Below are 27,996 nucleotides of genomic sequence, written 5' to 3'. Positions count from 1 at the left end.
TTCCGTCGTTGCTAGTGTGCACACGTCTGCGTCTGCTGCGAGAGAACTTTTAGTTTTACTGACCATAGTAAGTTAGAAACAACCCGAAAGATTTCTGGGCTCGTTGATTATTATTATCATCTTTGAAGAGATTTACACATTACGAGGTAAGTATAATGCACTTGATACGACTTCTTTTGCATTAAAATTTCCTTGAAAAAATAGATGATTTTGTACAGCAATTATTGTAGACTGTGATCACAGACGCATCTTCTCTATTCAGTTGATATTTTAACTGTGTTAAAGGAACTTGGACATTTTCTCCAAATTTAAGGTTATGATTAATAATGGTATTTCCAATGATTGCTGAATTTTTTGTTTGGGGTGATGAGACTCAGAACAACGGCCCTGTACTGCAGTACAGTAGTGTTATAAACTCATAATATTGGGGGTGGGGGTGGGGGGGGTTAAACTGGTGTTATCTCATACAAAATAAGGAAATGCATGTATCATTGTTTATAGAAAACCATACGTTAAGTTTGGATGTCGTAAAGTAATAAATTGATAGATATCATTAAATAACACATATTTTTTTTTTTAGTTTTTCCTTATTGTAGTTTGACGGATATTTGATTGATGAAACAAATTTGTTTACAGTACATAATTGTTATCAATGAGAAATGAACTATAATTTCAAGAACTGTCATGGTAGATACATATAGCATCTTGGCTAATATTCATGTACAATTTGTCTATACCCGTACTCTGTCCCGAGTTTTTGCTTCCACCACTTTTTGTTGATATTTCGATAATAATAAATACCTTTATGCTCAAACTACGTACATCCACTAATTTGAAAAGTGTCCAGATTATCTGTTTTGAAACGTCTCCTTAACCACTTCAGGTTTAAATATACAACCCAAAATAGTCTAGAGTCTACAGAGATTTTGCATTGCATCAGCCTTTAATAAACCTCGATGATAATGTTAAAAAATTGCGTGAGGTGTCCCTAGTAGATCCGAATGGTAAAAAGATAAACATTTTCCATTATAAATTTCCGTAAGAATTTTGCTTTCGTTCCTGTAAACTATGAGTTAAAAGAGATAATTTGTCAATGAAGATATCTTGGATATTTTCCATTTCATCGATTTCAACTGTACTTCTTTCACCTTTCGCAGGTATGTGTATTTTTATTAAAAATCATCAAAATGTGATGGAAGCAATAACTTGGGACTGACAATAAATCTGTATTCATGTCAAAAGTGGGGGCAAGGGTACAATGTACTAACAAAAATTGGCTACTAGCTTATATATATAGTCTGTCCCAAGATATTTACGCAGTACATTTGGACGATTTTAAAAATAAATTTTAACAGGGTTGTCTCTAAGACCTGGGAGGCGGGAAATTCCCCCGCCTATAACGCCTTAATTACCCGGCTATCATTGCATTTAAACACAATGTAGCTATAAGCAAGACCCCAGACCCCCTGCTACTTTTTAGCTCACCTGTCCGTTGTCTGTCGTCGTTGGCGTTGTAAACTTTTCACATTTTCATCTTCTTCTCAAGAACCACTGGGCAGATTTCAACCAAATTTTGACACAAAGCACCACTAGGTGAAGGGGATTCAAGTTTGTTCAAATGAAGGGCCACGCCCTCTTTAAAGGGGAGATAAAATGTTTGAGTTAAAGAGACTTCTACAAGCTTTTTTGTGACCTAAATTTTGAGTAAACTTTTTTTCAAACCAGACTAAACGATCCTCAGTCAAAGATCGTTACAAAAAAGTTTTGAGTTGGCTGTATTAGGCTAGGGTGTCGAGAAAGCGGAAACAACCATTTTTTTTTCTTGGGCCTAATTTCATAATCAAAGTTTTATCAAATTCACAACAATAGTCTCTCGATTGTCATCAAGTGAATGACTGTTCTTGTTCTAGAAATAACAACAGCTCTTTTCTTTTCAATTGTTAATGCTAATATGGGTACACAAAGCCACTTAAAATCTTTTAATTCCGTTTTATTTTGACTTAACATTTCATGCAGACATTTGTATCCTTATAACAAACATGACTGGAATCAAACAGTAATCCACATGTTAAGGCAGCTATTAAAATGTATTGAATTTTTTTCCCGCTTTTTTTTCCCACAATTTTTTTTCTTCCAAAAAATAAAAAATGCATTGGGGCGGGCCATTTTCAGAGGGGGGACGGAGATGAACATCTAAAAATTAATTTTATGTGGCCTAAACTTCCCGCCTCTATAATTTTAGAACCAAAATGACTGGAACAAAAATTTCCAGATTTTTTAAACTACTTTTTATCTCTCAAACTCTTGATCTCTCAAAGTTTAATCATGATCCCCTGAATTTCGAGTTGTCAAGATTCACCTGTAGTTTCTTTATTCAGCAGAATATTGTACTTGCATTTATGATTATTGATTAATATGAAAATTAAGCCTGATCAAGAGGCAGTAAAAACGGTCAAAAAGGCAGAATTTTAAATTTGAGAGGAGGGATTGACACAATTTTGTTTTGTTATTTGTAAATTTTTAATGTTCACAATATGCTAAGCAAATTTACTCTTGATCTCTCGAACTCCTATCTCTCGAAGTTCTTGATCTCTCGAAGTAAAACCTTGGTCCCGTTATACATATTTTATTGTTTTTCACTCTTGATAACTCGAAGTTGTTGCTGTGTACACACGCGGCCGATCAAGCGTATAATTATAGCTTCGCGTGGACCTTACCTGGATGGTTGAGTGAACTCCTGGGGGCTAGCGTGGTAGTGTTAATTGGTTGATTACGTAAGTGACACTACCCCTTGCTTCTTTCAAAGGGTAGATAGGTAATTTGTAAGTGATCTATTAATTTTAACAACTTGTGAATGTTACGGTAAATGCTCTTTATTTAAAATTAACGGTAAATGCTTTTTATTTAAAATAAACGTAATGATTAAGAAAACATAATATGCTTAAAAGTTTTTTAACGTGAAAAAATACACTTAATAACCACAGATGTAAGTTCTGTATTGTTTAAATGGAAGTAATGTAGCAGAAAATACGATTGAAATCATGTCAGACTATCCTTCCATGTTATAAAATTAATATAAATTTCCGGCTACTATAATTTTAGAACCAAAATGACCGGAACCAAAATTTCTGGATTTTTTTAAACTTTCGATCTCTCGAACTCTTGATCTCTCGAAGTTTAATCATGGTCCCCTGAAGTTCGAGTTATCGAGATTCACCTGTATATATATTCAGAACTTTGTTTTGTTTTGTAATTTTAGAGCAGAGCACTTTCTGCCTTGTAACCCAGGAGGATTACTTGTCAAGAACAAGGAGAACACTATAGAAAATCAAGGTTGCTGTGAAGCTGTGAACAGTAATAAGGTAAACACTAACAAATCAATTTTTAAGAGATTTTTAGCAAAACATTGTTTAGATGGTACTATAAGGGGCATGGTTATTTTTTGGCAATTCTCTACAAAGGAGAAGGGGGTATACTGTTTTATCCTTGTGTGTCTGTTTGTCCGTCTTTCTGTCTGTCTGTAACAAAAAATAAGTCTGCAACTATTCATCACAGGTGCTAGAAATTTTAACACACTATTTGGTTTTGCGTGCCATATATATAGTGGGATCCATTTTTGTACTAATCGGACGTCAATATCCTGTTAAATGACAACTTTATTTATTTTTAGCTTAAATATTTTCAATCAAATTTTAGTCAAAAATTTCTGAATTAATCACAGATATGTTTCAAATTTAGCACATTCTCTCTTTAGGCATGGTATTTGTGTACCAATTTGAAGTCACCTTTCTGTTAAATGTTGATTTTGCTTATTTTGTATATTCACATCAGAGCAGGGGTAATTACTAGAGAGCGTTGGCTCACAAATATCTTGTTAGTGTTTACAATACTTTAGTATGGCATTTCTAATGGTCATTCAAAATTTTACTGTGAGCCATTTTGTTATAATCATGGTACTGAGGTCACAATCTTTTGTTATATATATGAACAAAGCCCATATCGTATACTTATTGAAAATATACCATTTTCGAAATTTCCTCCCTAGGGGTGTGATATAACATTTATATCACACCCCTCTCTAGCAATCTTCGGATGTTATATTACACCCCTTTCCATTAATCATCGGCTATTATGACGTAGAGTTCGGTATGCATCATTCAACTCCGATCTTTGAGTATGACGTCAAATAGAACGTTGACGTCAACTTGGTATACACACAGCTGGCGCTAAAATTCCAGTGAAGTTTATTAGAGGTGGAATATATAGACACGGAGCGAATTGTAATCAATAATCATTTTACTCATGATGTTTTTATTGTTTCTTTGATATTTTCTATAATTATATGATATACAAATCATAACATGGCAATTTTTATATCGCATCCTTTATTAGCCCCTAGTTGCTGTATATCAGCCCTCTGAAGCCTAACAGCTCTTGGGCTGATATACAGCGACCTCGGGCTAATATAGGATGCAATATAAAAATTGGCATGTAATAATCTATATATCTCTGCTCTAAAGAAAATGCACTGTTTTTCTTTTTTGTGTGGCTGTCTGTAGTAAATTTCTGTAATATTTTCTCTGCACAATTAATAACTGCAGATGCTTAAAACTTTACCTCACACTTTGTTTAGTACATGTAATGCTATATGGTAGGATTTATTTTCGTAGCAATATGATTTGAAGTTCCTGTTAAATGACGACTGTTAATTTTAGAGTTACATTTTTAAACAAATTATCATCAAAGAACAAACTGAACAAATCTCGGGGAAGTCTCGTTAACTTTCATTCCAGCACCTCTGGCTTTATTACATACTTAGCAACGATAAAGAAAACATTCTGAACACATCTGCAGCGGTGTTGAAGCTGACTTAAATTCATAAATACGTGCGTGCCATATATATAGTGGGATCCATTTTTGTACTAATCGGACGTCAATATCCTGTTAAATGACAACTTTATTTATTTTTAGCTTAAATATTTTCAATCAAATTTTAGTCAAAAATTTCTGAATTAATCACAGATATGTTTCAAATTTAGCACATTCTCTCTTTAGGCATGGTATTTGTGTACCAATTTGAAGTCACCTTTCTGTTAAATGTTGATTTTGCTTATTTTGTATATTCACATCAGAGCAGGGGTAATTACTAGAGAGCGTTGGCTCACAAATATCTTGTTAGTGTTTACAATACTTTAGTATGGCATTTCTAATGGTCATTCAAAATTTTACTGTGAGCCATTTTGTTATAATCATGGTACTGAGGTCACAATCTTTTGTTATATATATGAACAAAGCCCATATCGTATACTTATTGAAAATATACCATTTTCGAAATTTCCTCCCTAGGGGTGTGATATAACATTTATATCACACCCCTCTCTAGCAATCTTCGGATGTTATATTACACCCCTTTCCATTAATCATCGGCTATTATGACGTAGAGTTCGGTATGCATCATTCAACTCCGATCTTTGAGTATGACGTCAAATAGAACGTTGACGTCAACTTGGTATACACACAGCTGGCGCTAAAATTCCAGTGAAGTTTATTAGAGGTGGAATATATAGACACGGAGCGAATTGTAATCAATAATCATTTTACTCATGATGTTTTTATTGTTTCTTTGATATTTTCTATAATTATATGATATACAAATCATAACATGGCAATTTTTATATCGCATCCTTTATTAGCCCCTAGTTGCTGTATATCAGCCCTCTGAAGCCTAACAGCTCTTGGGCTGATATACAGCGACCTCGGGCTAATATAGGATGCAATATAAAATTTGGCATGTAATAATCTATATATCTCTGCTCTAAAGAAAATGCACTGTTTTTCTTTTTTGTGTGGCTGTCTGTAGTAAATTTCTGTAATATTTTCTCTGCACAATTAATAACTGCAGATGCTTAAAACTTTACCTCACACTTTGTTTAGTACATGTAATGCTATATGGTAGGATTTATTTTCGTAGCAATATGATTTGAAGTTCCTGTTAAATGACGACTGTTAATTTTAGAGTTACATTTTTAAACAAATTATCATCAAAGAACAAACTGAACAAATCTCGGGGAAGTCTCGTTAACTTTCATTCCAGCACCTCTGGCTTTATTACATACTTAGCAACGATAAAGAAAACATTCTGAACACATCTGCAGCGGTGTTGAAGCTGACTTAAATTCATAAATACGCATTATTTTCCTTTGATCTCTGACTATCGATTTCTATTGTTCTGCGCATATCTACACACCCCCTATATAAGTTTGATAGCACTATTCATGCTTCGATCACCCCATTCAGGTATTTCAATCACCTGAACACGTTACATTGGACAAATGATTTGTAGAAACACCTTTGGACAAAAATAATGTAACAATTAACCACTCCACTGGTAAGAAATATACTATGAACGACTAAACAAGACAGACTGAAATCCAGGCACACATATTTAAAAAATCCCTGATAATTGTTGAATGTATTCCTGTGTTATGTTATAACATCACACATGCACAACCACACACTCTGGCAGATTGAGCAATGTCAATGACCGCATGGATTTAAGAAACGGAGTGTTTTGTATAAACTGATGAAAACAATGTTTTAACTTTCTTAGATTAACTGTCATTTATCTACTGTGTTGGATGTACTGCTGCTGGCCAATCTTTAAAAATATGCAAACTACTCTTTATGTACTAAACGTGTTTGATGTGCATGTGAAATAAGGCAGCACTATCTCTGCAAAAAAAAAATAAAAAAAAAAAAAATATATATATATATATATATATATATATATATATATATATATATATATATATATATATATATATATATAAAGTCACAGTGTGTATATATATATTGTTTTATTGATTGTAGTTTCATTTATTCTTTATAACATTTTACTTAGTACTAGTGATGGAACGATTGTCGCCGATGATCGATTATCTATCGCTCTGAGGCCCACGATGCTACTAATCGATTTCAAAATACAAGTCGCCGACATCGCTAACAGAAAAAAAATCCGGATTTTGGTTAGTTTTGGTTCAGATTTTATTTTCTGGATGTCAAACCCGATCTATAAACAAGAAAAACAAAATGGCGGTAGTTGATTGCGTGTATGGAAACAGTAACAATTCTCTGACAAATAAAGGAGATCGGTTTGTTTTTCAATCCTCAGGAGTTACAATGTCAAGTATCTCGGAGTTTACAATGTTTTACAGATTTAAAAATAAACCCTCCTAACAAAATCAAGTTAGATAGCATGTCACAAACAGTGTAAAAATTGCACGCCTCTAGAAAAATACTCTTGCATTTCAATATTCAAATACATTCACAGATTTTTGTAATTATCAAGCTTAGTGTGATTTCAATTAAATCTCTACAAAAACTGCAGAAGATTATAGGATATTGAATTAGTTCCCATAATGCCTCTAGTTTTAGTAACCACATATATATAGAGAGAGTGTCAATAGTTAATAGGTTTTAAAGCATTTCTTTTTTGGAGACATTATGAACTAAATTCCATGACTTTAAATTCGGATTTATTTATCTGTGATCAAAGGAAGGTTAATAAATAATAATTGAAACTGGTGTATTTATTAATAAATACTCAGTAAGCCATGCACTTTTAACAATATGGATGAAAATAACGATTATAATCGATTATTAATCGATATATGTGTCCGATTATTTCCGATAATCGATTATGGTTTTTGGTCCGATTGCCCATCACTACTTAGTACAATGTAAAAGTTCATGCAATGCAATAAGAAGTCTGTGCAACCTGAATGCCTAGATAGGAAATCAGCTGACCGTAACTTTGTTGACCTGTTTATGTACCCCATTGGGAGTTACGGAGCAAAAAAAGAACAAAACTGATATAGGGACCAAATTATATTTTCATGTCCCTTTTCCAGCCGACTGAATCATGATCTTTTTTAGGTCACCTGAGCCAAAGGCTCAAGTGAGCTTTTCTGATCACAATTTGTCCGTTGTCTGTCGTTGTCGTCGTCGTCGTCGTTGTAAACTTTTCACATTTTCATCTTCTTCTCAACAATCAATAGGCAAATTTCAACCAAATTTGGCACAAAGCACCACAAGGTGAAGGGGATTCAAGTTTGTTCAAATAAAGTGCCACGCCCTCTTTAAAGGGGAGATAATTGAGAATTATTGACAATTTTTTGGTATTTTTAAAAAATCTTCTTCTCAAAAACCATCAGGCCTGAAAAGCTCAAATTAAAATGGAAGCATCCTCAGGAAGTGTAGATTCAAGTTTTGTTCAAATCATGGTCCCCGGGGGTAGGGTGGGGCCACAATTGGGGAATCTATTTTTACATAGGAATATATAGAGAAAATCTTTAAGAATCTTCTTCTCAAAAACTATTAGGCCAGGAAAGCTCAAATTTAAGTGGAAGCATCCTTAGATAGTGTAGATTCAAGTTTGTTCAAATCATGGTCCCCAGGGGTAGGGTGGGCCACAATTGGGGGATCAATTTTTACATAGGAATATATAGAAAAAATCTTTAAAAATCTTCTTCTCAAAAACTATTAGGCCAGGAAAGCTCAAATTTGAGTGGAAGCATCCTCAGATAGTGTAGATTCAAGTTTCTTCAAATCATGGTCCCCGGGGGTAGGGTGGGGCCACAATTGGGGGCTAAATTTTTTACTTAGGAATATATAGAGAAAATCTTTAAAAAAAATTCTTATAAAAACTATTTGGCCAAGAAAGGTCAAATTGGTGTGTAACCATTCTCAGATAGTGTAGATTCAAGTTTATATATATATAGAGAGAATCTTTAAAAATCTTCTTCTCAAAAACTATTAGGCCAGGAAAGCTCAAATTTAAGTGGAAGCATCCTTAGATAGTGTAGATTCTAGTTTGTTCAAATCATGGTCCCTGGGGGTGGGGCCACAATGGGGGATAAATTTTTACTTAGGAATATATAGAGAAAATCTTTAAAAATCTTCTTTCAGAGACTTTTTGGCCAGAAAAGCTTAAACTTGTGTAGAGGCATCCTCGGGTAGTGTAAATTCAAGTTTGCAAAATCACAGTCCCTAGTGGTAGGGCGGGGCCATGATGGCGGTTTGAATTTTTACATAGGAAATATAGAGAAAATCTTTAAAAATATTCTGGGAAAGTTTCCGGTCCAAAACTCGGTACTTAGTGTGAAAGCACAGGTTATGCAGATTTAAGTTTGATGAAACCATGATTCCCTAGAGAAAAGTGGGGGCCACAAAATGGAGGGGGCGGGTATATAGGAATAGAGAAAAATTTTGTTACAGGTACAACAACAAAAGGGGCATGGTATTTACCAAAAATAAGACGTGGATTAAAATTGGCAGATTTTCAATTTTTTTTAGCAAGATCTACTGTACTCAGTTGTCAAGATATTTTGATACTGTAATGCTAATTGGATCAGAATTTAAGCAATTGGTGCTCAGGTGAGCGATGTGGCCCCTGGGCCTCTTCTTTTATATATATATATATATATATATATATATATATATATATATATATATATATATATATATATATATATATATATATATATGCATGCTAATGAATTAAGAAGTTTTGCCAATAAATCAAGGAATGCTTGCACCAGAGTAACTGCTTACACCTTTGGTATTTCGTTCAATATAAGTGAGATGATGTTTCTAAACTATATTTGAATTTTACCTGATAAATAATTATTGTAACATAAATTAAAAATCTATTTTCATTGTCAATTAATCAGCCCAAAATAGCAGAAATAAGAGTAACGTGGTGGACACACTTTGGCGAATGAAGTTAGTGGAAGTTTGCATCAAAATATATACTTGCAATGAAATAATATTAAATAAATATGTTAAAAGTGAATATATTTACATTTGTACTGGGAATTCATTTAGGGTATACATACTGAGATTTAACAAATGTTGAATAAATGAGCCAATTCGTGTCTTGAAATTGCGCTTTTAGTTTTGATGGATAGAACTGTCTAGAACGGAGCAATCAGAAACGCAGGTTGACTAATTAACGACATAACGGAGAATGTAGGACGAGTTCATCATGTATAGAGTTGTTGTTAGATACCCTGAAACGGCATCTTTAGTTAATACAAAAAAAGTAGTTAAAATTGGGCCAATTTTACCAGATTGAAGTTTTGATGGAAAGAACTCTACAGAACGGGAGCCCAAAAAATGCGGGTTGAGTAATTAACGTCATGGCGGAAAGTGTAGAGCAAGTTAATGTTCAGGCAGAAATCTTGGATGACATAAAAAAATATGGGTACACGTTTGTAAGTTACATACATTTTTTTATACCATGACTGATTGGTAGTTAATCTTATAACTAGGGCTGGGTATTTTGATATATTGCGATATTTAGATATGTATTGTGATATGTATTGCAGTATTTTTTTCATCAAAATTTGAGTTCTTTCGATGTTTATTGATAGATTTATATACATAATTTTTTTGCACTTTAAGTCTATATAAAAAAGAATAAATAACAACAATTTTGGTGTTCATTCATAAACTGTTTAAATAAAAAAAAAAAAAATTAGATGATAAATAATCTAGCAAAACTAGACAAAAATAGGGGTACAATGCATTTTACACAGTCCACTGATCTATTGAAATAAGATTATAAAATGTGCTGCAGTGCAACAATTAATGAATTTACAGTTCCTATACAAAATGAATGTTTTGACAGATTGGGTTAAGTTTAAGTTGCAGGGAGAGACAATAAGAACTGCAACAGACTCTACTTCAAATTCTTTATTTTAAAATATCAGCATGTCAACATGTTTTAGCTATTTGAGCAGTCACAATATCAAAACCTCCAACTTTACATCTATGTTTGGAATGATAGTCTTGTATTTGAAATTCTTATTTGGGACAGTGATAACAATTATAATGAAATTGAACTAAAGAACAACATTTAGAAAAGATGATAAGATTCACTATATACACTAACTACCTGGTTTGAAATAAAATAAAAAGTTTGTAATTTTTTCCAGTCAGCTGCAACAGACAGAATTAAGAGAATGTATATGTACATGTATATTTATAATATATTCAATTTAAGTTAAGATTTTCATTCCTGCCAGCACCTCTAAATATCCAGCCATGCAATTGCCTTTTAGCTCACCTGAGCTGAAAGCACAAGTAAGCTATTATGATCATATTTTGTCTGTCGTCCGTCTGTCCGTCCATCTGTCTGTAAACTTTTCACATTTTCAACATCTCCAGAACTGCTGGACCAATTTCAACCAAACTTGGCACAGTGCACCCTTAAGCAAAGTTCAAGTTACTATTTAAAACTTGAAGTCTAATGATTAGTAGGCATCACAATATTTTCCTGAATAGTTTATAAAATATGTAATCATTCATCTAAGATATATAATATGAGACATATACATTTTACTGGTTAGAAATCGTCATTTTAGCATCTAAATTATCAATGCCGTGCAAAATTTTATTTCAGTTACTGCTTTAAATTCTTATTATGTTATTTTTTCCCCCTTTTTGTGGCCTAGAAATGAAACTACCAACAAATGTAGTTCAAAATTCAAAGTTATGAAAATTAAGGACCACACCCTTTTACAAGGGGAGATAATTAGGAATCATTGAAATTTTTTTATGAAATCTTTAAAAATCTTCTTCTAAAAAACCATCTAGCCAGGAAAGCTGAAACTTTTGTGGAAGCATCCTCAGGTAGTGTAGATTCGAAGTTGTGAAAATCATGACTCCGGGGGGTAGGATGGGGCCACAATGGGGCAGCTTGGTAGTATCAATCTGACCGCACATTGACCCGATTTGTAATTTTTTAGTTTTACATTTGCAAATTTGTTTCCTTATATGAACTTATAGAAAAGCGAAAACGTTAATTCTGTATGAACTTTTCGATGACGCCACAATGATCATAGCAAGCACTTATTGCTTGTGACTTGGATTATTGTAAACATAAAATATGTAATTTTAACAGTTTTAAATGATTTGTCTTTTTTAAATGTAAAAATAAGTAATATACAGCAAGTTCACCAGGATATAAGGTTGGTTGGATTTGATCAAATCTGCTTAGATTATATATAAACGAATTAATCCTTGGTATAGACCATGTAACGATACAGAAAAATGATTTTAGCAGGCGATTACACAATACTCCATTTTTCTCAAATTTAATCGAAAGTGCTTTCGCCTAATCGGCTCTTCAGTGGATTTGAATTTGTAAAATTGGGGGAGAATTTACAAAATGCTTGTCTGCTAAATAATACAGATACTTTTGTATTTGACTTATTAAAGTATTGCAATATTTTATTATACTCCCCGCAAACGAAGTTTGAGGGGGTATATAGGAATCACCTTGTCCGTCTGTCTGTGCAATCGTGTCCGGTCCATATCTTTCTTATGGAGAAACATTGGAAGTTCATACTTCACAAGATTGCTTATGACCTAAGGGTGTGTCATGACCTTGACCCAAGGTCATTTGGGCAAGGTCAAGGTCACTGGCAGAAAAAATACAAAATTCGTGTCCGGTCCATATCTTTCTTATGGAGAATTATTGGAAGTTCTTACTTCACACAAAGATTGCCTATGACCTAAGGGTGTGTCATGACCTTGACCCAAGGTCATTTGGGCAAGGTCAAGGTCATTGGCAGGAAAAATACAAAATTTGTGTCCGATCCATATCTTTCTTATGGAGAATTATTGGAAGTTCTTACTTCACACAAAGATTGCCTATGACCTAATGGTGTGTCATGACCTTGACCAAAGGTCATTTGGGCAAGGTCAAGGTCACTGGCAGAAAAAGTGCAAAATTTGTGTCCGGTCCATATCTTTCTTAAGGAGAATTATTGGAAGTTGTTAATTCACACAAAGATTGCTTATGACCTAAGGGTGTGTCATGACCTTGATCCAAGGTCATTTGGGCAAGGTCAAGGTCGTTGGGGAAAAAATAGTGCAAAATTAGTGTCCGGTCATTATCTTTCTTTTGGAGAATTATTAAATGTTCTAACTTCACACAAATATTGCTTAGGACCAAAGGGTGTGTCATGACTTTGACCCAAGGTCATTTGGGCAAGGTCAAGGTCACTGGCAGAAAAAGTGCAAAATTCGTGTCCGGTCATTATCTTTCTTATGGAGAAGCATTGAATGTTCTTACTTTACACAAATATTGCTTATGACCAGCAGTTTTAAAAAAATAGAGCAGTTGTTATTTATAGATAATGTACTGTGAAATAGATTCATCCAATATTTTTTATAATTGGAAAAATACACGCATTATGATTTTTATCTTAGCGGGGGGTATCAATTGTGAGCTTGCTCACAGTACCTCTAGTTGAATCAGTCATGAAAGTAAGTGCTATCAGATGAGCAATGTAGCCCATAGGTCTAAGAAAAAATTGGTAATGTCTTAATTCGTAATAGGACATTTTTCAAATGATTTTTGTAGCTGTGTTACATGTTTAAGTGTTCTTTTTTAGTATTAAAGATGCCAAAGAGAAAGTCTTTGACTGGAAGAAAGGAACGAGTGAAACAGAAGTTGATGAAAAGGCAACAGAGACAGGATGATATCCCTCAAGATGAGATTAGATCAGAGTCTCCTGCTGACTTGGGTACTCCTGGGCAAGGTTCTAATGGGTTACCTCCTGTTAAGGAAAAACCCATGGCCAGGGTGCAGGCCTCTCCTTGTGAGAGAATGCACTCAGCCCCGAGGTTGTCACCTCCTCGGGGAAGTCGTCTGATTGTCACAAAGGACAAGGTAGCATCCCCTGACTCCCCAGCGTGGGTTTGTACTCCACCGAGAGTATCTGAATCAGACATCTGGATGATGTCAGATTCAGCAGGTCAGGCGCAGCTGATACCTTCCAAGAGGGAAGAGGTCAGCAAGGCATTAAAAAAAGATGAAAGGCACGTAGAGGAACATAACAAAGGCAATATAGAGGAAAACAAAGGCAATATAAAGAAAAACAAAGGCAAAATAAAGAAAAACAAAGGCAATGTAAAGGAAAACAAAGGCGATATAAAGGAAAACAAAGGCGATATAAAGGAAAACAAAGGCAATATGAAGGAAAACAAAGGCGATATTAAGGAAAACAAAGGCGATATAGAGAAAACTAACAAAAATATTGAAGAATCAAAGAAATATTCAGAGAAATCAAAGAAATATACAGAAAAGTTAGAAAGATATGATGGAAATGGTATAGATATACGTGTGGAGGACTATAATGCATGTATTGGTAGAAGTGAAACAAATAACACAAAAGGAGAGAAATTTCAAGTTGAAAAAATTGGTAATACATGTATGAATGCAAATAAACTGAATAGTGATAGAAAAGCTAGTACTACACAAGTTACTGGTAAAGAAAGTTATGATAAATGTTCAAAAAATGTCAACTTGTCTGTGCAAGGTTCATTTCATCAGGGGGATCCAATGTTTGGTGAAAATGCTGGAACTCAGTGTGTAGCAAATTCTTTAACAGCATTGGCATACCATAAATTAAAGAATTGTGAGCAATGGCAATCTGAAGATATGAACAAGATATTGGCAACAGGAGATGAAATGTATTCCTATCTACAGTTTAGTTCAACAATTGCAAACTGATACCTTTTAGTAAATGAATTGCCTCACTTTTTTGAATGCTTTGGTAGAATGTTTGAGTTTAAAGCAAATGAGTCTTTACCAAGTCTGATTAACTTGGCAGATGTAGAGCTGAATTATGATGACTTCAATGCCTATCAGATATTAGATGCACTTCTAATAGCCCTTGATGACAATGATGGTTGTTTTGTGTGTTTTGGCGGATATACATTTTTGATTGGGAAATGCCACTATAAATTGTTTACATTTGATTCCCACTCAAGGTCATCTGCAGGATTTCAATGTGTAAATGGTAGAAGTACACGAGTATTGTATGAATCGGTACAAGATGTATGTAATCATGTCTTGTCTCTTGCTTTGTCAATGGGTTATTCTCAAGCAGTTGAATGTGAAATAACTGGAGTGCAATGCTCAGTTACACAGCTTTCATTGGGTATAGAAGAAGGTATTGAAAAACAATTGGAAATCAGTGATGAAAAATATCAAGTGAAGAAACCTGCAGAGTTTGAATGCAGTATTAGTAGTACTGGTGTAAAAGATAATGATGATGAAGTAGAATTTGTTGGGAGTGAGCAGCATCAGATTAGATTTTTACCTCTTTCTAATGAACAAAAGAAAAGACATTGTGAAATCTTAAGAATACCATATTCAATGCAGAAATGTGAAAATCAACATCAGTATGGACAGGAAATAACGGTGCCTATGACCACTGTACCAGTTGAGCCAGATGGAAATTGTTTCTTCAGAGCAATCTCGTTCTGTTTAACAGGAAAGCAAGACTATCATCACATGATACGTTTAGCAGTATGTTATCATCTGTTGGAAAATGCGTTGCTTTTCACATCATTCTTAAGGCCAGGTCAAACTTCTATTGAGAACCACATTTCTACATCAGACATGACCATGGATGGGAAATGGGCAACGGAAATAGAGATTCTTGCACTGTCCCATTTACTGAAAACTGAAATTCATACATACTCGGAGAATAAATGGGTTACTTTTTCTGGGTTAATGGTAGATTCACAGGAAAACATGACATCATTGGGAGGCATTTATTTGGATCATAAGAATCAGAACCATTATAATGTTGTTACGTCTATTACTTTGGGAGAAAATGTGTCCGCAACAACATCACAGAAACTATCATGTTTGAAGGAAAACAGTAGGAAATTTGCAGATAAAAACCGAAAGAGACAACAACGAGAATCTGTTTCATTCCATAATGAAAGAAACAAAGTTCAAAAGTCAGATGTTAGTGCTAAAGAAAATAAATTGCACAAGCAAAACATGAAGTACAAGACAGACTTAGACTTCAAAAGAAAATGCATTGTAGATACAAAGAAAAGATACAGAAATGATGAACACTATCGTGACAATTTAATACAAATCGGTGTTCAACGATATAAAACTGACCAGCTGCACAAAGAAAAGATGAAAGAAAAAAGCAAAAATAAGTATGAAACAAACAAGCTACACAGAGAAGAAGTCAAGGAAAGAAGCAGACAGAAATATAAAACAGATCAATCATTCAAAGAGGAAGTTAAACAAAGAAGCAGACAGAAATATAAAACAGATCAATCATTCAAAGAGGAAGTTAAACAAAGCAGCATACAGAAATATAAAACAGATCAGTCGTTCAAAAAGGAAGTCAAACAAAGAAGTGTACAGAAGTATAAAACAGATGAACAACATAAAGAAAATGTAAAAACAGCTGCTAAAGTTAAATATCATTCCAATGCAGAAACAAAGATACAGAAAAAAGTTTCTGTGAAAAAACAAAGAAATGCACTGAACAAAATGCTTGAAAATACTGATGAAGTGGTGAAATCATTTAAAAATTGCACTAGACATGGACCGGAATATACATGTTGCTGCTGCCATCGTCTTTTGTTTGAAAACCAGATACAAGGATGTTCATTTGAAATGTATGAAAAAAGTATTAAAGCAGCTCAGGTTGCAAATTTGTGCATTGATAAGAAATATGTTCATAGCTGTACATCTGCGTGTTTTGAGAATTGTCCCAAATCACGTACCTGGATTTGTTTTACATGCCATAGAAAAATTCTCAATGGAAATGTTCCTGCTGAAGCAGCCTTTAACAAAATGTGTTTGGAAGATATTCCACCAGAACTCAATAGCTTAAATACTCTTGAACAGCATCTTATTGCTTTACATATACCTTTCATGAAAGTGACAATGCTTCCAAAAGGTGGCCAACAAAATGTACATGGACCTGTTGTATGTGTGCCATCAAACATAAAGAAAACGAGCAGTTTGCCTTTGGATGGAAATGAAAATCTTTTGTTACGAGTTAAGCTCAAGCGAAAGTTGTCCTACAAGGGATATTATGAATATCAGTTTGTAAACCCAAATCACATTAGAATAGCCCTCAATTACCTGAAAGAAAACAATCAGTGGTATCATGATGTTGAAATCAACAGAACATGGGAGAAAGATAATGACCAGAGTATGTTGTTCAGCCAGCCAGAGGTTTTTGACAATGAAGAAATAGTTGAAGAACAGAACAATGAAATTGAAGAAATTGCTACAGATACTTGTTTACAACCTGTTGATATTGCACAAGAAGTCCTAGATCACTACTTTGATGATGTTTATAATATAGCTCCAGGTGAAGGACAAAATCCAGTAAGAATGTTGCAAGAGGAGGGCAATGAAGCAAAGACATTTCCCCACTTATTTCCAACTGGAAAATATTCATGGAATGAAAGTCGAGATGTAAGGATAACACTTTCTCGATATTTTAACAACAGGTTGATGAATGCAGATAATAGATTTGCAAAGGATACAAATTACATTTTCTTTTGTCAATATCTATCTGAATTGAATCAGGTCATTGAGAAAACACAAATTTCAATTCGCAAGTCTGTATCAAAACTTGATGGAGGGATACCAGTCACTACAGAAATGTTACAAAATCCTGTTGTACTTGCAAAACTGCTCAGGAGTGACGAAGCCCTGCGATTTATGCAACCAATTAGGGGAACACCTGCTTATTGGTCAACTGCACAAAAAGATCTTTTTGCAATGCTTCGACAACTTGGAATTCCAACATGGTTCTGTTCTTTTTCCGCTGCAGAATTCAGGTGGAATGAAATATTGAGTTCAATTATGTTACAAATGAATGACAACAGAAATCCCTCTGATTTAGATTGGACTGAGAAAAGTGAAATTTTGAGGAGCAATCCTGTTACAGTTGGAAGGATGTTTGAACATAGGTTCCATATTTTCCAGAAAAATGTAATTATGTCCCCAGCAAAACCGATTGGAAATATTGTAGATTATTTTGTAAGAGTTGAGTTTCAGCAGAGAGGTTCTCCTCATATGCATTGCTTGTACTGGGTTGAGAATGCCCCAAAATTAGATGAAGACAGTGAGGAGAGTATTTGTCAATTTATTGATAGGCATATCACATGTGCTCTACCATCAGAAGACACTGACCAAGAACTTCGACAAACTGTACTGGATGTACAACAACATAGCAAAAGTCACTCAAAATCGTGTAGAAAAAAAGGAACAGAGTGTAGGTTCAATTTTCCTAGACCACCATCTGAGCGTTCATTCATTTCAAGACAACTGGAACAAAATTTGGATGATTCAGGTAATGAATTAAGTTGTCCACAGGCAAAGGAGATTTTGTTGAAGGTATGGAATGAAGTAACTAATGAAGCTAATATGTGTAGAACAACAGAGGAAATATTCAGCAACATGCAGCTATCACAGGATTTATATGAAAAAGCACATAGAGTATTGGCCTCTAAAACCACTTGTATTTTGAAAAGAAATCCAACAGAAATGTGGACAAATCAATATAATCCATGCCTCCTCAAAAGCTGGGATGCTAACATGGACATACAATATGTATTGGACCCTTTCAGCTGCATTGTCTATATTATCTCATATATTTCAAAATCAGAAAGGGAAATGGGAATGTTACTTAAGCAAACTAAAATAGAAGCAGCAGAGGGGAATTTGAGTGCACATGACACCATTAAGAGAGTAGGGTCAGCTTATCTCAATCATAGAGAAGTTAGTGCACAGGAAGCAGTTTACAGGGTGTGCAATCTTAAAATGAAGGAGAGTTCAAGAAAAGTCAATTTCATTCCTGTGGGAGAAAATCCAACTCGACTGAGTAAGCCTCTTCGACAAATAACAAACAACAAGAAAGTCAAAATTGGTGAAAATGATGTGATTATGGATGATGATGATGATGATGATGAAGAAAACAGTTTATGGATGACAAATATTGTGGAAAGGTATGAAAACCGACCTCAGTTGAATCTTTTCCATGAAATGTGTCTTGCTGAATTCTGTTCAGAATACAGAGTACTTAGTAAATCTGAGATTCCAAAGGGCAAAAAGGATGGTGTATATGAATTGAGAAATGGAAAGGGTTATATTCAAAAGAGGAGCAGAGGGAAACCAGCTGTTGTACGTTACCCAAGGTTTAGTCGTGACAATGCACCTGAAAAATTTTATCAGTGTCGCCTACAACTTTTCCTTCCATACCGCAATCTGAATCAATTGAAACCACCTGGATTTGATTTGTACCAGACTTTTTATGAAAATGGATATGTCAAAGTGAATTCAAACAGAGATTTAGAAAGAGTGAAAAGCATTGTGGATAGCAATCATAATTACTTCTCAAAGAATGAGGATGATATTGAAAATGCTCAGGATGCTTTAGAAATGCTTGGTGAACCAGAAGATGCATGGGCAAATTTATGTCCAGAATCAGAATTAAATCGAAGACAATGTTTGAATGAAAAATCAAAGGAAACAGAGAATACAGAATCAGAAGTAACACACGAAGTTGAAATTAGTGGTTCTGAAGACATTGTTTATCATTTGAGAGAAACCCAAAACACTAGAAAAGAGATGCTTCCCTTACTGCGCAGTTTGAATGAGAGACAGAGGCAGATTTTTTATGCTGTTCATGAATGGTGTATTAAAAAAGTGTCTGGAGAGAATATAGAACCTATGCACATTTTTATAACTGGAGGAGCAGGGACAGGAAAAAGCCATCTGATAAAGACAATACACTATGAAGCATCTCGTCTCTTTGAAAAAACTTTGCCTTCCCCAAATGCAATATCTGTGATTTTGACAGCTTTTACAGGAACAGCAGCATTCAATATTGGAGGAAATACCATTCATCATGTTTTTTCTTTATCAAAAGCTTTACCAATTCCATATCAACCCTTGAAGGAACAAAGTTTATGTGGAATAAGAACAAGATTAGAGTATTTGCAGATTTTAGTGATTGATGAGGTTTCCATGGTGTACAAAAGGCTACTGTTTTATATTCATGAACGACTTGTCCAAATCAAAAAATGTAAAAAACCTTTTGGTGGTGTATCTGTGATAGCAGTTGGAGATTTCTACCAACTTCCACCTGTCAAACAACGAAAAGATGAGAGGTTGTATAAAGAAAATGGTTCATATCCAATTGATTACTGGCTTGATTTTTTTAAAATTGTCGAGTTGGATGAAATTATGCGACAACGAGAAGATAAAGCGTTTGCAACTGTTTTGAATTCACTGCGCATTAGGACATCTGAAGAATTTATATCAGATGATGCTTTGTCAACACTTCAAGAATGCATTAGAGAAGGACCAGATGATGTTTTACATGTTTATTCTACAAACCAAGAAGCAAATGAATACAATCTCAAAATGTTGCATAGGAATTGTGAACAATTAATAGAAGTGCAAGCTGATGATTATCAGAAAGACAAGACAACAGGAAAATTAACTTTACGTGACAAACCTTTGACTAGTTCCCGAACTGATGGCCTTTCTGCTTCATTACTTTTAGCTGTGAATGCACGAGTAATGCTAACACGAAATGTAAGTGTTGAGGATGGACTAGTGAATGGTGCAATGGGATATATTGCAAATTTTGTGTTTAAAAGCAAACAGCCTGTAAATGCAGTAGAAGTAGTTGAAGTCATCTTTGATAGTGCAAATATTGGTAAAATCCAAGGAAAGATGACTCCCAATGGGAATGTGGTCCCAATTAAAAGAGTGGAAGAAGAGATAAATGAAAAAAATGTGAAGAGTGTTGTCAGACATCAATTTCCACTAAAACTCTCGTGGGCATGTACAGCACATAAAGTTCAGGGCATGACTACCAAAAGTGTTGTTGTCAATTTAGATCGCACTTTTTCTCCTGGGCAAGCATACGTAGCAATCAGTCGCGTAACTTCAAAAGATGGTCTATTCATTGAGACTAATGATGAAAGTGTCTTACAGAAAAAAATATATGCAGATTTAGATGTGAAATTAGCTCTTAATAGTATGGAGAGATACATTTTAGATGAAGACTGGAAATGCAATGTAGCAAAATATGGAAATTACAAAACAATTCTTTTGTTCAATGTTCAGAGTTTGAGAGGACACTTTCAGGAGATAAATTGCGACAGCAGATTAATGAAAGCAGATTTTGTTTGTTTAACTGAAACATGGTTGAAAGAAGAGGAGGACATTCAAGATATTGAAATTTCAGGCTTTGATTTTCACCATGTTGTTCGTAACCAGTGTTATGATGATAGTGAAGATCTGATGACAAGACTGAGGAAAGCAAAAGGTGGTGGGGTTGGAGTGTACAAAAAGAAAACAAAGGAGACAGTCTTGATCAATGCTTTGGAATACAAGAACATAGAGGGAATAACTATAGAAATACATCAGGAAGACATTGCGATCATTACACTCTACCGGCCCAGTTTACTGCCTGTGAACAATTTTCTTGACACATTACAAAAAGTGGTGGATTTTTTTAAGAGACGTTATTGCAACTTGATTATTATAGGTGACATGAATGAAGATGCCAAAATGCAAGGACCCATACAGAGTTTCTTAGAATCAATGGGATTTATGCAATTAGTGCATTTTTACACAACAGAGGGTGGAACAATATTAGATCATGTATACGTAACTGACCCTCTAAAAACCTGTGTACACAAAGTGTCATTTTATTTCAGTTATCATGAAGCTATTGAAATTCATGTGAGAACTAAATAAAAAGGTTCAAACTGATTTTGAGTTCACATTTTTTTAAACAAGGATAATTTTTAGTTTTGTCTGATAAAAAATGAATTTAACGGTTGTTGATATATTATTAGATACTTTCTTTATTTGGAAGCCTTAGTTTTCAAAAGATTACCTGTTCTTCAATATTAAAAAACATGTTGCCTTTTCAATTTGAAAGAATTTTTCATACTTAATTTCTATGTCATAACAATGTTCAGAGGACATATATAATATCTTTATAAAGTGATTTTCTAAATAGAAGAGTGCAGTGCTAAATTCATGAGATAATGAGAATCAAATTGATACTGTGTTTACAATGTTTACATATCAGTTATACATATGTACTTATATTTTTCATTGTTGTTTTGACAGATGTTTATTGAGACATGGGTTAGATTCTCAATGCCTACTGCAATCCTAGCAGTACATGAAATTTGCATAAAGAATGGGAAATGTACTTAAGTTGAAGAGCAGAAAAATGTCTACAATTTGAAGGTAATAATGCCACAAAAATTCTTAATAATGAATTGATTTACAATTTAAATTGCTGGAACTTTAAGAAACTGTATTTGCAATATAATTTAAACAGAAAAGTAAATAATATAGGTTCTATTTCTTGTATGTATTACATATCTGTACAGCGTATACATGTATATACATCTTCTTTAATGCATTCAATATATGTCAATATTTGAAGTTAAGAAATCTCAGTTTCATACTTTAAGCAAAGAAATCTTTCTTAAGTTGTCAATGAAAGAAACATAAGAATATGGGCAAATGAAGTGAGCCAAATGCCTATTATAATTTATGAATTTTAATTAATGAAGATGATACATCTCCATGATGACAAAGTTTTCTTTTAAATCAATTTGCAAAAAATCTAAAATAAAAGAATTAAATAATTTGCTGTTGACAAAAAATGGACAAAAATGTTAATTTACTCAAAATAAAATATTTTCACATGAGTAGGTCTTTGCTCCATTTTACCCAAAGTTAATGTAAAAATGTACATTTTATGGTTAATCAAAAAAAGATTGACATAATTTGTGTCTTTCCAAGAAATACTTAAAGATACAGTACAACGCCTCTTTCTTAAAAAAATGACTTGAAAAAAATTTCTTAATGGGTTTGGTATTTTGTTTTTGACATTAAACTTGAATAAAAGAAAACTCCTTATTTTTCAACCATATGTAATTAATGCCAATTAAAGGTTATTTGCAAAGTTTTGAGAAAATTGACCATCTGGAATTTTTGGGGAAACCATCTCAAAATTCAGGTATATTTACCTATATAAATGTATACTGTCATTTTACGCTCTTCTAATCAAATTTTAAAGATACTTCTGTAACAATTATCCTCAAATAGAAATATGTCATAAGTTCACATCATTTTTTAACTCGCATATAAAAAAAATACTAAATTTTACAATCTGGTGCTTAGTGGCAGCTATCTCAAAATGTAAAATTGCACCAAATTTTGCTATAAATATGGAGTATTACAAATGTAGATTGATGTAGTGCATTCATTGAAAAATTAAGCAAAATAACCCCAAAAAGCATTATTATGTGTGTAAAATTTGAACTGGGTACAATTTTTAGTTTTTGATATGTTATCTCCTACAAAGCCTCATTTTATATTAACGTCATGAAAGCTTAACAGCAACACTCTTCTACCATAGAAAGGAAAAATTGTTTGTAAGGAAAGAATTCCTTAAAAATTCTTAATATTTTTATCTATCTTTGTTTATTGTGTTCAATTTCAGAAATTATGTCGAAAAAAAAATTAATAAAAGGTATAAATACATTGTATTTTACTAGAATGTGCATATACATGTGAAATGAAAACTAAAGTCAGCTTCCTTAATTGTTTGAAAAATAGGTTAATTTCTAGTAAAGAATAATCAAAGTACTGAAGTACTGACGGGAGTTTATTTTACTGATTATCATTAATTTTAAAATCAACTTATCTTGAATGGCAATTAGTTTCTAGTCTGTATTTGAATTATGCACTTTTTTATTATATATATGAATTTTAGACTTTTCTGACAAGAATTTCGAGAAACCCCATATGCATCATGTTGTGTAATATTTAAAGAAAGATTTCAAGCTATGTATAAGTAATCGAAGCAATTCTAAAGATTTTATGGATCCAAGCACTATTGATATCGAACTCTAGTCTCGTTCACCCAGACGCTCGGCTGTCTCCATTAATCTCCGACAAGCAAGAGAGTCTTTCTGCTTGTCAGAGATTTGCAGAGACATCCGAGCGTTTGGTTGAATGAGGCTATATTAAACTCTGGTGTAGGAATACATGAGACTATTAAAATATCTTAGTTGTTAATATTTCATAAAATATGACTATTTTCAAAGTGTTTATTGATAAGTTTCCTTAAAAAACAATGCTTCAGCATACATTACTTTGATTTCAAGAACTAAGTCTTGTCAGCAGTGATGATTTGTGCTTAGGTCCAAACAGTGTTTCACTTTCGGTTTGCCAGAGTAACTGCATAGGAGAGTTGATTAAAATCAACACCCAAAAAGTAAGGCTCATTTGTTTTCTTCAGTAATTAACTGCAGGTAGTGCCACTTAATGGATCAATTCAAGAAATACTTTCATGAATTGTTTAAAGAATAATTTTTCGCACAAATCTTCGATACAAATCATATTTTACACAATATCATGTAACAACATTGAATTGAGGATTCTTATTAGATTTTATGATCTCTGTGTACACTTTGACACATGATTGTCATGTTTAAAATTCTGCTAATGACATTTAGATGCAACTTTGCAGAAAAGTCAGATTGATAAAAATATCAGAAATATAAACTTTAATGAATAAATGTTTTAATTATAATGTAAAATAGATTTGTCATGATAATCAATAAACTAATAAATAAACTATCAAATTTTAGTATATGACAAATAGTACTTTAATGCTGGAAATCATTACAAATAAAATATTCTGTCATTTTTATTTTCAGAACCAATCATGATTTTGAACAAATGTTGAACAAATCATTTAATTAACCTTCATCCCAATCACTTTTTGTCGGAGCGAAATGTATGTTATTGTATATCAATAACTGAATGAACTTTTTCAACATCATGCATTTTGTATTAAAGTTATGACAGTCTTTAAATGGTTGATGTTAAAACTTTACCTTGACTCTGCATAAAAAAATCTGTCATGCATGTGACAGAACTATGAAGATGTACGTTTTCACACTTTTACAAGTCAAAGCCTATCATATTGCTTAGAACTTAATGCATAAAACCTATCTTTGTTTAAATTATCTGTAATTATTTTAAGTAGATATTTACAGGTAATTTATCTATTTATCTTTTCATATCTATTTATTATATTCATTATTGACGATTTTTATTGTCATATTTTTACTATTAAAACATAGATATATTAGTTGGCGATGCATACGGGGGTTGATATTGAATGTTTGAGGGAGGTTGGTCTTTAGGTTGCAGAAATGTGTAGTGCATAAAAGTGCAGTTCTCTCTCTCTCCCTTTCTCCCTTTCTCTCTCTCTCTCTCTCTCTCTCTCTCTCTGAGAGCTTTAAATATTTGGTGCTTGTGACATGAAAATGCAAATTGTGGGGATAGTATTTGATACATGTAGAATTAAATCCAAAACATTTCATTTTATATACATGTACTCTATGTTAATTGAAATCGAACTGCATAAAAGATTAAAACTCAACAATGAGACACACTTAATATAAGTAAATAGTTACTACGTTAACCATACACAAGAGTAAAAAAAAAACCTCCTTATTAGCAATTTACTTTTCTCTATGACATATCTTTAAGGGGTAAAATTATGGTGCATTTCTTCTGAAATTAGGCTGAATTAAAAGTTCTGTTAATATTACACATTCAGAGGTACTTTTTTTATTTTACCTATTTCAAAATATTTAAAAACTTTTCTATTTGGGAACTTCCAAAAAAAAAAAAGAATTAACATTCTGCAAATAAAAGTTAAAAAAATCAGACATCATTGAGCTTTTTAATAAGAATATGAATAAAATAAATTTGGTAAAATATTGAATGTTTATGTTTTACATTTGTGTTAATCCTTGAGATGAACGTTTTCTCAATATATGGGATATGAAGAACATCGAGGGCCAATGACCTAGATGTTGTTTATGTAAATTTTGACTTCACTGTTTCTTCAGAAATCATGGATGCTGCAAAATCCATTATAATGTATTGAATTTTTCCAGATTTGATATCATGGCTCTGTATTGTGAATAGAGTGAAAATATAAGTTTAGAATTGTAAATAACCACAATGACTGTTTCATATTGGGTATATCCATTTTATTATTTTTAAAACTGTAGGACAAAGTAGTGCCATTCAGCAAAATAGCTCTTGTACTTGCAGAGTGTATATGCATTTAATGTGACATTTTTTAATCAAAATGCTTGACACATGTCAAAATTGAAAAGCAAGTGTCAAATTGAATTATCATTTGATGGAAAGAATTCAAATTGTTTTTTGTACACCCTTTCCGAAACTGTGAAATTTCCTACTTATACTTTTATTTTCAGAGTTTTTCAATACAGACGCATTTTGCCAGAAAACGAATCTGACTTCACACCATGAAATTTTTACCAGAGAGAGACAACTTGATGAGCTTTTATTCAAGGGGTCCCTTGTGGGGTCCCTTGTTGGTGAACAAAAATTAGAGCGAGAGCTATGAACCCTAATGTTAACATTTAATACCGCCTACGGAAAATGCATTACTGGACTGCATAACCATTTAAAACTTTTATGTGAATGACATTCAATATTTCCATTGAAACATCTCTTTTTCTATTTCATACATGTAAAGTAATGCTAGGTCCTTTCCTTTACATTGCAACTCCTCTCAGAGACCTTTAAATTGTACTTCCATCAAATTACTCAATAAGGACATAATATGTAGATATGCATATTCAAGTATAGATTAAGTGTTCCTGTGCAAATAGGTTTTTTTTTTTAATATAGATTTTTGGTTTAGATTTAATAAACTGTTTTTGACTCCAGCCAAATTTATTTTGTACATTACAAAGAGTTGGTGGTTTTGTTAAGATAGATGCAAAATGCAGTGGGAGAAGGGCTCTTTGCTCCCTCCAATTTTGACGAACTTGAAGAAAAGCCAAATTTGAATCATTTTTTATTTATTTCAGATATTTCCCCATTACATGTATTTTTCTTCCTACTCTAGTTGTGTGTGGATTTGGACTCAATAATGCTTAAACGTCATTTCATCTACAGTTGGCCTTTTAGTCCCTCTTATTCAGACAAAATATATAAGATATGATGTGAAGATAACATGTAGCTAGATATGTGTCAATATGTTCTCATTCATGAAAAATGAAAGATTGTATCATTATCATTATGATATTTAGAAGATAAAGACAATATTTACTTGAGTAAGAAGGGTGCCTTGTATTATGTGTATTTGAAATTAATAATCTATAACTGTCATTATACAGGTACATGTAGTTGTGTTCTTCATTGACAATTTATATGCAAAAATTCATGCAATGATTTTTGATACTATAGATTAATTGCATAAGAATGCAAAAGTATGCCTTTTAAGTTTTATGTTATATTTAAACATTATCCATAGTCTGTCCTAAGTAATGCTCCCATAATATTTAGAGGATTTTTAATCAAAATACACATACTCGTGAAAGAAATATAGTTGGAATTGATGAAAGGGAAAATAACCAAAATATTTTCATTGCCAATCAAATTATCATTTTTCACTCGGAAACACTCACAGGAAGGAAAACAGACTCAGTGACTGATTACTTTGTTAATTGATTTGTATTGTTGTTGAATTAATTATCATGTTCATGGGACATAAATGTTCAGGAATATTTTGGGTCACTCATATACACCAATTTACAATCCCATGATTGATTATTTTGTAAACGTGATGGACATTGAACCTTTTTAAATCAGAATACCCAAGGAAATCCATGTTTGTCAGTTGCTTGTCCACACGTGTGGACATTGTTCATATCATTGTAAAGACAGTGTCAATGACCAGCGTATAAAAATACGAAAAAAGTAACACATAACCCATCTCTTTGGAAAAATCATATAACACCTGAGGAAAGGTATACAATTTCAAAATATGCAGGTTTGTTGTCTTTGAAAAACTTCACGACGCATCGAATTGTTAGATTAACCGTGACAGCATGATATTGTTATTTTTCATTTGTTCCATTTATTGTACTTAATAATGGATTTTTGGATTTTTTTTCATACACAAATGCCCAATTGTTCATAACAAATAATGCCATATAGTCAACAAATTGTGTATTGCTGAATAAAATTAATTATTCTTTTATTAA

General features: G+C 33.0%; 1 long non-coding RNA gene across 1 annotated transcript; it reads left to right on the top strand.

Moving 5' to 3' along the window:
* On the top strand, positions 1-27,996 carry LOC136271597 (uncharacterized). Its single transcript, XR_010709538.1, has 4 exons — positions 1-146; positions 3,260-3,362; positions 22,004-22,126; positions 26,197-27,996. It is a non-coding gene; the product is annotated as an uncharacterized lncRNA (long non-coding RNA).

This window comes from Magallana gigas, chromosome 9 (genome assembly GCF_963853765.1).
Source record: "Magallana gigas chromosome 9, xbMagGiga1.1, whole genome shotgun sequence".
Lineage (NCBI taxonomy): Eukaryota > Metazoa > Mollusca > Bivalvia > Ostreida > Ostreidae > Magallana > Magallana gigas.
The sequence above is the reverse complement of the archived record's forward strand: the minus strand, read 5'-3'. Positions and strand labels throughout refer to the sequence as shown.